Raw genomic sequence first — 12,068 nt, 5'->3', positions numbered from 1 at the left:
CTGAATGTTTCATATCGATCATAACCAAGACCAGAGTGTATCGATATAGAGGCAAGACCGAGACTTTGAGGGGTTTGAGATCGAGACAAGACCGAGACTTTGAGGGGTTTGAGACCGAGACTTTGAGGGGTTTGAGACAGAGACAAGACCGAGACTTTGAGGGGTTTGAGATCGAGACAAGACCGAGACTTTGAGGGGTTTGAGACCGAGACTTTGAGGTGTTGAGACCAAGACAAGACTGAGATTTTGAGGGGTTTGAGACTGAGACTTTGAGGGGTTTGAGACCGAGACAAGACCGGGACTTTGAGGGGTTTGAGACCAAGACAAGACTAAAATGTCGAAAACGTGACTGACAAAACGTCAAAATAAAGGGACAAAAACAATACAAATGTGAAGAGAAAAAACACGTAATACTTTTTTTTTTAAAGCAACAAAACATTGAGATAGGGACAACAAAAGTGTTCTTTCATTGTTGATGGAAAGACAACACAAGGGTTAACAAAAACTAGCATAGCTAGCATCACTTCCAGTTACCTTTCTTCAAACTTCCTTATTAAGTCGACCCAGCTGTGTCTGTTAGCGTGACATTGTAAAATACACCTTCCTCCACAGCGCTGTGAAAGAAGGTCTGGCAATGCGAGACAGAGCAGGAGGGGGACGGGGGATTCCGAGACTGAAACCTTCCAAAAGTGGTCTACAACACTCCCTGGTCACCCTATCAAACTGTTAATATCATTGAATGACCCTGAAATGATATTGAAAATACCTTATAGTGTCAATCAGATGACAGTGTCCCTGTCCTGCAGTGACATGAGACACGTCTGATTTTGACGTAGGTGCACAAACGCAGCACCTTCAGACTGAACCATGCAGAGAGTTCCAGAAATCTGAATGTCAAAAGAGTTATTTTTATAAAACGCAGGGGAGGAAAACCTTTAAATTGGGCTTAGACAAAAGAGGATGAAAAGCCTTTCTGGTGCTGAAACATTGTCCTATATTTTCAGGAGCCTGCTGTTTGGAAGGGAAAATATTTTTCTTTCATAGAGGGCTTTTATTCCTTTTGTTACTGAATATCTACTAATCTGCACCTGCTCTCCTCTTATATGAGACAGACTTTGGCACCGAACATGCCATAAATTAACATTTGCTCTCCGCCTACATGGCCTATACTTGTATTCCTCTTATCTCTTGTTGGCCTTTTATCTCTCTCTCTCTCTCTCTCTCTCTCTCTCTCTCTCTCTCTCTCTCTCTCTCTCTCTCTCTCTCTCTCTCTCTCTCTCTCTCTCTCTCTCTTCATCCTACTCAGTCTCATTTTCTCAACCTCTCACTCCCACCTTTGTCCTTCCCTCCCTCCTGTTATCTCTCTCTTTGCTGTTTCTCCTCCTCTCTCTATTCCCATCTGGCCGTGTTTCATTTCACAACCCGGGCCAATGTAGTGGTTATCTGTTTGTGCGTGCATTTACAAAGTCGTTGTTTTTTTTGTTCTTTTAGTTCAAGTTAAAGACCTTTGTTTGTCCCCGAGGGACGATTCATTTTTCTGCAGTGGCAAAGAAATTGACATTCAGTACATGACAACAAAGACGACAACATCAATTAAAAATACAGTATCAGACCAAATGGGGAAATAAATACCACAACATTAAAAGTTTAAGGCCCAGTGCGTTATGTGCAGACGTTACCTTTTCTTTCCAGAGTTAAGCAGAGAGATAGCAGAGGGAACGAAGGAGAATTTCCATCTATTGGTTTTGGCTGGTGGCTGACTGAAGAGGGAACCAGAGGGCAGCAACTTAAGTTCTGCATTTTACTTATCAAAGTAGATCTATTTCAAAGGATTTTCACATAAGGTGGCCCCCATCTTGCACCCGGCGCAGCGCAAAGCCCAACACAAGTGTCTTTACTAGTTTAAAAAGGACAAAGTTGTCAAATTCTTGCCCACGTTGTGTAAATAGCAAATGCACCCATCGGTGCACCCGTGGGCGTGCTGGTCTTACAGGGAGGTGCGTTCAAGTGCATTCTGGGAGTGCTGGTCTTACAGGGAGGTGCGTTCAGGTGCATTCTGGGCATATTGCTATCTCGAGGCAGCAGAAAGTGATCGCACCATTGACCAACACAACCCTTGTCTAAAGTCAGTAATGCAGCATTTCCTTGTTATTTTAACAGCATGTTAATAAAATGCTCCTAGGCTCACGCACAGTATGCACACACATATGCAAAACAAAACATTACAATGTGAAATAGTATTATGATGTGATCAGCTAAGCGCTTTCACTTCACACACGAGCACATCACTTTCTTCTCTTGAAAATCTCTCCTTCCTGCTCAGGGAATCCGCCATCATAACAGCAATATGCCGAGGTACAAAGGCGGCTGGCTTTTAAAGGGAATGGGAGATGATGCTCTGATTGGTTGATTGCATGTTGCGCCCAGATCACACCTATGATCAATGAAGACACTAAGTACAACCCTTCTGAACCACGCGCCCGCTGTCAAACCAGCAAGCGCCCCCTAAACGCACCTCACCTTCACTCTATGTGCTCACATCGATAAACTAGGGCCCGTGCACTCACTTCAATGACGGTATAATATTGAATATTTCTGGTGATGAAATGTGAGTCTATTTGGAAATGTTACAAACTCCTCCCATGCAAACGTTGTCTCAGACAAATTCAGATATAGAGAACAACAGCCCAGCCATTTAATTCTGCATATAATCATGAAGAGTATAGTTTTTATTCGTGTAACTTTTACTGAATCTTAAATAATAACTAAGTACTTTCTCCTATTTCAGTGTGTGTGTGTGTATAATATACTGTATATCTATACACACACATGTAAATAGAAATAGGAATATATACTGTATATATGAATGACTGTATAATCCCTCCAATGTTCAAAATTTGCACCACTGTACATACTGTATGGTTATTAATAACCATAGTCATAGCCTGTACATACCTGTAGTGATAGACACTCATATAGACACATACTGTATATTTTTACATATCATTTAATTCCTTATAATTAATAATCTGTATATACTGTAGCATATGTTCTCTCTGCTTAAAATACTTCTGGTTAGACGCTAACTACATTGTGTTGCTATGTACTGTTCTTGTGGCATGTGCAGTGACAATAAAGTTTAATAAGAGAATAAAAAATACGATCCAGGAAGTCCAGAAAGAGAAGGGCTTAAATCAATACCAATAGAATATTTAATATTTATTATTAAAGGTTATTGCGTGCTGACCTCTATGAAATACACCTAGCTAGACGTTACCCCACCCCAGACTGTATAGGCTGTAGCTTCTGCGAGAGTGGTCCAATCACATGTCACATTAGATCAAAAAAGGCTTACAGTGATTGGCTGTGAGCAAAATCATACAGATACACATGTTTTTCTAGATATGGGTACAAAAAGGAGGAAATGTTGGTATCTCTTGACTCAGAAAATGTTCATACTACTTGGTAGTGGGTTATTTAAATCTATATCTTTGAGTACCAATACTCAGGCCTCATTACTGTACATGTGCCTGTGCCTGTGCGTGTGTGTGTGTGTGTGGTGTGTGTGTGTGTGTGTGTGTGTGTGTGTGTGTGTGTGTGTGTGTGTGGTCTCAAATGTTTGCTGTTCGCTAAAGACAGAAACGGTTGCATCTATTTACAGACTGGTGTTCTGAAGTAGATTTTTACAAAGTTTCACTGGCCTTGAGCTGATGTTTGATGTTCAATTTGATTTACATTCAAAAAAGCTGTTTATTATTCTTGTGTATTATATTTTTCAAACGCTGGATTTCTCCCTTTTTGGACTCTGGACCTCCTCCTTCGCACCTCTAAGAAGCTACAAAAGCTTACTAAATGTCCTCAATGCTGAATAATAGCAGGATGCAAATTGGCTCTCGACAACAAAGTCCGAAGCTCCAAACGAGCGGCGTCGCTTCCCTCCTTCCCGCCACATTTAAAGCACAAAGAAACATCCTCAAGGCTCATGCGGCACTCGCTCAGCTTCAAACGTTCACGGCTGGGGATTTTTCAAAAGAAAAAAATTCTTTAAATGTGACTGCAGAGGATGCCATGGAGCCATTGTTTAACGATGAAATATAAAGTTAGCCGGGCTAAAGCTAAAAATAAAAATCTGAAAATGAGAATGATTTTTGGAAGACTGACAGATCGCCTAAGAAGCTGTGATGTAGCTCATCTCGTAGCTTTCTTTCCTGATTGTCTCCTCTTCACACCAGAGACCCATGTGTCCAGCAGGAAAGGAAGCGCCTGATAAGGCAACAAGCTACACCTGAACCCCATTAACCTGTCCTATATATATTTTATATTGCTTGTAAGTAGCAAAGGAGCCTTGGGACAGAGGAGGTGAGGAGCTGGGTTCTTACCTAACAGGTGGAGAATTGCCTCAAAACAGAAGGATTATGATATTTCTCCTGGCTGCAGAAATACATCATACATACATCCATATGTCACTGAATGTTGTTTTCTTTATCCTCAATAGTGCTATACTGAAAAGATGTGAAAAGACTTTTATAAATGACACTTTTTCTCGTGTTTGTCACATGCTGTTGATGTGTAATCTCTGCTAGTGTCCCGATGCTTTCTCAGCTACGCATGGCACTCGAAAAAAACTAAATATAAAAGCTCATATTTCAGATCTAGCTGTATGTATGGTGTCTTTTTGATTACGATGTGTGTATTTTCACCTGTATTAATGATTTTTTTTTTTTTTAAATGTTGCTTCTTCCTGCCATGGTCTAAAATCGTCTGGCCAAAGGACTGCGGTTGAAAATTAGCCGACTGGCTAACACTGGCAAATTTACAGAAATGTTGATTAATGTGTGTTGTCCTTTTATGAATAAAAAACACAACTGTTACAGTTGAAGTATTATAAAATCATTTGGACATAAGATACTTGAGGTTTTTGGGGGACTTTCCCAGGAGGCCGCTGGCTGTCTGGTAGGGTTGTACCCGACTCAAATATTTTCAGTCAGATTTAGCTGTTTAATACAAATATTGGATTATTTTTTCCCGTGGCATAAGCCTGTTGTATTTGTGTCTTGCTAGACGGCTTCTCGGTATGTATTAAAGGCACAGACCACCTTCTCCTCTCTCCTCTGTTAAACCGACTTTGACTATTAACAGACTTTGACTATTAACACTTCACACGTTCATAAAAACCATCAAGCATCGCTTTATTGAACTGCCAGAAGTCATTCCTACTACAGGCACTTAAACCTTTTTAACACTTCATCCCTGGGTGTAATATAAGACTCTGAGACACCACCATACTGCACTAAGTGCAACCTGCACAATAGTTTTATCATATTTATCATTCTATTTAAGCAGTTGCACATTTTTGTATTGCCAACTTGTATATATTCAAATATTTGTTCTTGTAATTTATCCTATTATTATTTCATGTATATTGTATCCTAGTATTTCATTTATATTTAAATTCTGTGCTGTGTGACTGGTAGTGCTGCTGTAACACTGTAATTTCCCATTTTATTGGGATCTATGTATCTATCTATCAGATTTTTGACCAGGGTTCGATAGGGCATTGAGGGTGATTTACAAAATACAGTGAACGAGCCAGGAAAGGTCCTGGGAACACCCAACTAATGATGAATCATCCACTGGAGACCATGAATATCCAAACCCAACTTCATGGTTACTTGGACATTACCAGCGGAGATATGGTCCTGATTCGCCACCAATGATACATGGAACCAGGGCTACGGTCAAGACCACCTTAGTCGAGTCCAAGACAAGTCCAAGACCAGGACTAGTCGAGTTCAAGTCAAGACCGAGTCCAAAAAGGTTTGAGTCTGAGTCAAGACCAAGTCTAGGACAGAAAAAAAGTTATTTTGCATGACAGTATCAAGACAATCATTTTGGGTTTCACTTTCCCTCCAATATTAATATCAACATAATAAAGACACCTGGACTCGGTCCAGACCAAAAGCCATATTGGGCAAGACCAGTGGCCGACACGAGACAAGGCCGAGTCCAAATACTAGCGAGTACGAGACAAGTCCGAGACCATAGAAAAACGGTCTTGAGTCCAAGACTGGACTCGAGTACTACAGCCCTGCATGGAACAAGTAGTAATGAGGTCAAAAGTCACCGTTACAAAGACGTCTTATAACACTCTTGGGAGAGAAATTAGAGAAAACTCAAAAAAGCTATGAAACATCTCAGGAAAGCGAATGAAGTCGAGGAGAGGGGGAGGAAGAGTGCTTATGATTCAGAGCAGAAACTGTCAGGATGTATTTTTTGAAGACGTGAAATGACACTGCTGCTCTGACGCATGTTACAATATCCGCGTGAAGGGTTTTCAGAGAGCAGCAGATCTAAATAGATTTTGAAAGAAAACCAAGGTACTCTGCTGCTTTCATGCAACACTGAAACGCCTTTATTTACGTGTCAGAGCAAAACAGGGACGTTAAAAAGAAAAAACACATTTGCTCCGCTCACTCCTTTCAGCTGGAGACACTTCAGCTGTGTGTTACACCACATAAATATAATACAGCCATTTTTATTTAGACATGGTAAAAGCAGGTGATTTGGTTTGTTTTTTTGAAAGACAGATTTAAAAGTCCTAAGCCTTCTGCTTAGCACAGTCTTATCAGCTCTGGCACGGCTCCATTTTCTTGTCATCCTGCTGTGATGCTGAGAGAAATAAATGGATTAATAAAGGAAAGACCTAACTGTTTATCATTGCCCTCCTAAATCAAATCAGCTGTTATCCAAATATCTGTTGTGATGGGAAAATTACTTTTAAGCATGATGTCAAATGTCCTATAATGTGCATGTGTTTATTCATATAATTATTCACAATGCTTTTCAGGGTGTATGACTTTTGAATCTCTCTTCGTGTGTCCTCCATGAAGGAGAAGACATCTTTGCATTTTTTCTCCAAGGACAAATACCACAAAGTCTAACAGAAAACAACTGTCCAGAGCTATGTTTATCAATTTATCATGCTGTGTATAACTGTATATTATATATATCTGCATATTAGTCTCTTCTGACTGAAATATAGCTCAGCGTAAATTCTTTTAGCAAATTCTAACTCCAATCAGCTGGGGGAGGCGTTCACCTTCCTGCTAAACCAATCAGAATCATACACAAGTTGCAAGGGCCAATTACAGAGTCACAACCCTGCTTTAAAATCCGTTTCTCCCTTTGCTATCAGCTGTTGTTGCAGGCCAAGAGTGCAACCCTCCACCCCCCCCCCCCCCCTAGATTCCATCGGGGGGTTTAGATGGTTTTCAACCCCTATATACGAACTATTAGTATATCAATGGAGTCTAATCTCCAAAGACTTTGTACTTTTTATTATGCTGTACAATAAATCTTTTTGCATATCTGCAAACATGTTTCCTGAATAAAAGGGCAGTTGATGTGAAATTTGGAGATATATGTAATCGGCAAAACTTGGTTATTTCTGTTGTAATGTTCGGCCATTACTGTAACCTTTAAAGATACATAGTTAAACGCAGAGGTCCAACCTATTTTATTTATTTTCTGCGTGGCTTTGCTCGCGTTCTTAATCTAGTGACAGGAACAGCAACATCACGACTGTTGTGATTGGGTCTATTGGGAATAATTCAGAGTGGATTTGAACAGGCTTCAGTACTGAAAGGTCATGATCCTCAACTCATGAAGGATTATGGGAACTTTCAAGACAGCATTAAATGATGGGGTTCAATGTCTACTATGTCAATGAAGTGGTGGTCTATATAGATGACGTTTTATTTCCAGGATTGGTCAGGTGCCGCCGGAAATTCCGCCGGATGTCCCTCATTTCCCGCAGGGTAAATCCAGACAGCTAGCTAGACTATCTGTCCAATCTGAGGACTATGGTTACCTGGTCCTCAGATCTCTGCAGGGTAAATCCAGACAGCTAGCTAGACTATCTGTCCAATCTGAGGACTATGGTTACCTGGTCCTCAGATCTCTGCAGGGTAAAACCAGACAGCTAGCTAGACTATCTGTCCAATCTGAGGACTATGGTTACCTGGTCCTCAGATCCCTGCAGGGTAAATCCAGACAGCTAGCTAGACTATCTGTCCAATCTGAGGACTATGGTTACCTGGTCCTCAGATCTCTGCAGGGTAAATCCAGACAGCTAGCTAGACTATCTGTCCAATCTGAGGACTATGGTTACCTGGTCCTCAGATCTCTGCAGGGTAAAACCAGACAGCTAGCTAGACTATCTGTCCAATCTGAGGACTATGGTTACCTGGTCCTCAGATCCCTGCAGGGTAAATCCAGACAGCTAGCTAGACTATCTGTCCAATCTGAGGACTATGGTTACCTGGTCCTCAGATCTCTGCAGGGTAAATCCAGACAGCTAGCTAGACTATCTGTCCAATCTGAGGACTATGGTTACCTGGTCCTCAGATCTCTGCAGGGTAAAACCAGACAGCTAGCTAGACTATCTGTCCAATCTGAGGACTATGGTTACCTGGTCCTCAGATCCCTGCAGGGTAAAACCAGACAGCTAGCTAGACTATCTGTCCAATCTGAGTTTTCTATTGCACGACTAAAACAACCTTTGAACGTACACATGTTCCACCAAAACAAGTTCCCAGAGGCTATTTTGCCGACTCATTGTGTCCGCTGCTTACTGCCGCCCAAGATGATTTGATTGGTTTAAAGAAAGGTAAATAAACCAAAGCATGCTTTTCTCCCATGCCAGTATGATGTGTGGACTAGCCAGACCCTCCTCCATGCAAGACCAATGAAGTGGTGTTTGGGTGTAAGGCGGTACAGGGTATATGGTGCAACCACTTACTCCCAATCGCACTTCCTTTTTATACCCCTACCCAAAGTTCCAAATTCAATTTTATTTATAGTATCAATTCATAAAAAGAGTTATCTCAAGACACCTACAGAGTCACTGGTTTACAATCTGGACCGCACTCTATAATTTACCCAAGGACCCAACAATTCTAGCAATTCCCCCAAGAGCAAGCAGTGGCAAGGAAGAACTCCCTTTTAGGAAGAAACCTCGGAAAGATGCTACACATTTTAACAGCAGGGAAACAGATTTAGACGGGTCACAGATTTTAGTGCAACACCGGCCGTGTCTCCATGAAAATGGCTTTAAAAATTGAAACAACCTGATACGATGATACATTTGTGGGTTTCTTTTTTGCTTGTGCAGCTTTACAAGGTTGAGTTTAAATATTTTCCCCAACTATAATCCTGCCATAGTCTCACGCAGATACTGCAGAAAACCCCCCAAAATTTAAATTCTGGATTAAGTGTAATCTGTGGGATCGTCCAGTATTAACGCTCATACCCGGCGAAGGTTGTTATTTACTCCTCCCTTCCTCCTTTCTTTCCTTTTCTCTATCCATCTCTACTCTTGTCCTTCTGTTCTTCCATCTCACACTCACCGGTCAGTCCCTCTTTCACCTCCCTTCCTTCTGATCTACGACCTCGGGTCCTAGCCCCTTTCTTCCCTCCTTGCCCCTTTTTAAGTCCACCTTTTGCCTACATCCTTCCTTTATTCCTCTGTTCCCTCTCTCTGCCTCTGCTCCCCGGGGTGTCAGCGCTGAGAGTGTTTGCATTCTCCTGGAGACTCCTCCTGTCAGTCGACTTGTACAAGCCCCAGGGAGAACAGACCGGATTAATAACAACCTGCTTCAGCCTGTCATCTCCGGGGGGGGGGGGGTAAGGTAGGCAAAAGGGGGAAAGTGAGAACACAAGAGACAAGTAAGAAAGAAAAAGGACTGGTAAAGAGAAGGACTAATAATAGAATGAAAAGAGGGAAGAGAGTGAGAAGCAGGAGCAAAGGGATTTTTATAGGAAGGGAGGAAGAACATATGGAAGGTAAGAAAGAGAAAGAAAGAAGGCAGATAACAAGGAAGGCTTATGAAAGAAAAAAGGATGGGAGGAATAGAAGCTTTGAAGAAAAGAGAGGGAAAAGGAGTGAATGAAAAGGAAAATATGATGGATGGACAGATGCAGAGGGGCACAAGGAGGAGAGGTGTTATGACGTATCAAGTGTAGAAGTAAAGGAAAGGAGGGATAACTGGAGGGAGGGATGGTGAGACATCAGGACGCCTGCAGGGAGAACTACAGAGGGACCAACCCGGAGGAGTGTTAATGAGGAAATTATTTTCTCCTTCCCCTCTTTATTAGCACCCAGTTTTCGGTGTCATCCTGTGGTTCTCCTCCCTTTTGTGTGTGTCTGTAAGCTGTGTTCGACACCATCCCTAGATTCACTCACTCACTATTCCCTATTTAGTGTCCAATAAATAGACAGGGATTTATAGATACAGATAAATATAGATATATAGGGAACAACCAAACCAGATTTTGAATATTTACTGAAAGTATTGTAGCGTCGGTCGGTGCTCCATCTATTATTTGTGTGATGGAGCATCATGCAACCAAACTGAAACGAAACACTTCTAATGCGTCCCTGAAACCAACCGAACACTATAGTTAAGAGGATATTTAAAGGTTATACATTATACATGTTGCATGTTACATTTCCTCTGTTAAGAAACGAAAGCTCGCTCCATTTTTCACGGGTACAGCTGCTTCATGACTGAAATGCATCGTGGGTTACAGGAGTCGGATGTAGGTTATATCGTAGGTACACTTAAATTAGCTGTGCATTGTGGAGTTTTTTTTTTTTAGTGGACTATATTGTGAATGAAACGACCCACAGAGAATTTGAACCTCACTACAAAATGGTGAAGACACTCTATAGTGCACTATTGGAGTGGGGAACGGTTTCCAACACAGCTCTTTTTTGTCTGTTTGTGGGTGGCACCTTGGTCTGTGACACACCTGTGGATCATCACCAATCAACACACCTGACAGTCTTTTCCAATCAACCATCCAATCTACAATCCTGCTCAAAGACTTCGCGTTTCCTGACGTCCGCTGCCAGATTATTCAATCAAGTTGTGGAGAACTACAGCCGTCTTCTGCACTCAGAATCAAAGTCTGTAAAATCTAGTTTATGTTTTGGTTTCTACAGCCTGTTCCTTTTTCGTCACGATACTCCAACCTGGAGGATGGATACCCGACGGGACCCGTCTCCCCTGGTTTTCTGACCATGGTCAGAAACGACGCAATCAGGAAAGGTTGACACATTGAACCTTTTAAATTAAACCGCGTATTAATGTGCGCTTGTTGCCCCGTGTGCGCTGATGCACTCATCCGACTGCCTTCCTACAGTTGCTCACCAAAAGCTTTCCACACAAACAAACATACATGTTTCATTAGTATGAGAAAAAAAAAATGAGATTTTAACGCTCGGGCTCGGATAGAAATATCTTAATGCTCGTTGGGCTTGGGTCGGGTTAAGACAGAAAAACGCAGCCCGATCCGAACTCGACTCCAACCACGTCGTCTGAAACCTGGATCTCACCAACTACCAGCACACCGGCCCCTCGCTCCATCCTGTTTTTTTTGTTGTGGACTGAACTTCACCTTGTAAAATAAAACACTTAACTTAATTATCTGTCTGTGGTCACCTGTCTCCGCTGATATTGTTGGCAGATGTACAGTATATATATATAACTCTCCACACATTCACAAGATACAAAAAAATATATATTAGGCTTCAAGTCAAGCAAAGGCTTCAACCACAGGATGTCGTCACTGTTCTGCCAGGGTGTTGAGGTAGAAGAAGGTATACTTTATTAATCTCTCAAGGGGAAGGCAAGGGAAATTGCATTCAAAAATCAGCTTCTATAATTTCATGGATCAAAAACACAAACGCACACCATCACACACACATTTCCTCTGACCTTTAGTTGAACCTTGGTCATCTCTGACTGTGTTGCTGAGATGTACACACACAAACACCTTATTGTTGATCTGATGAAAGCAGAAACCTGTTCTGTTATCACTTAGAAACACACACACACACGACCTATTCAGCACAAATGGAGAGCTGTCAGAGTGAGTGGGCTGCTGGTGCTGGACCAGCGCCCTGAACAGATGGAGCAGTACGGTGCCTTGCTCAAGAGCACCCGGCAGTGCCCAGAAGGTGAACTGGCATCTCTCCAGCTACCGTTCCACACTCTGTACTTTAG

Source organism: Etheostoma spectabile, chromosome 16 (genome assembly GCF_008692095.1).
Source record: "Etheostoma spectabile isolate EspeVRDwgs_2016 chromosome 16, UIUC_Espe_1.0, whole genome shotgun sequence".
NCBI lineage: Eukaryota > Metazoa > Chordata > Actinopteri > Perciformes > Percidae > Etheostoma > Etheostoma spectabile.
The sequence above is the reverse complement of the archived record's forward strand: the minus strand, read 5'-3'. Positions refer to the sequence as shown.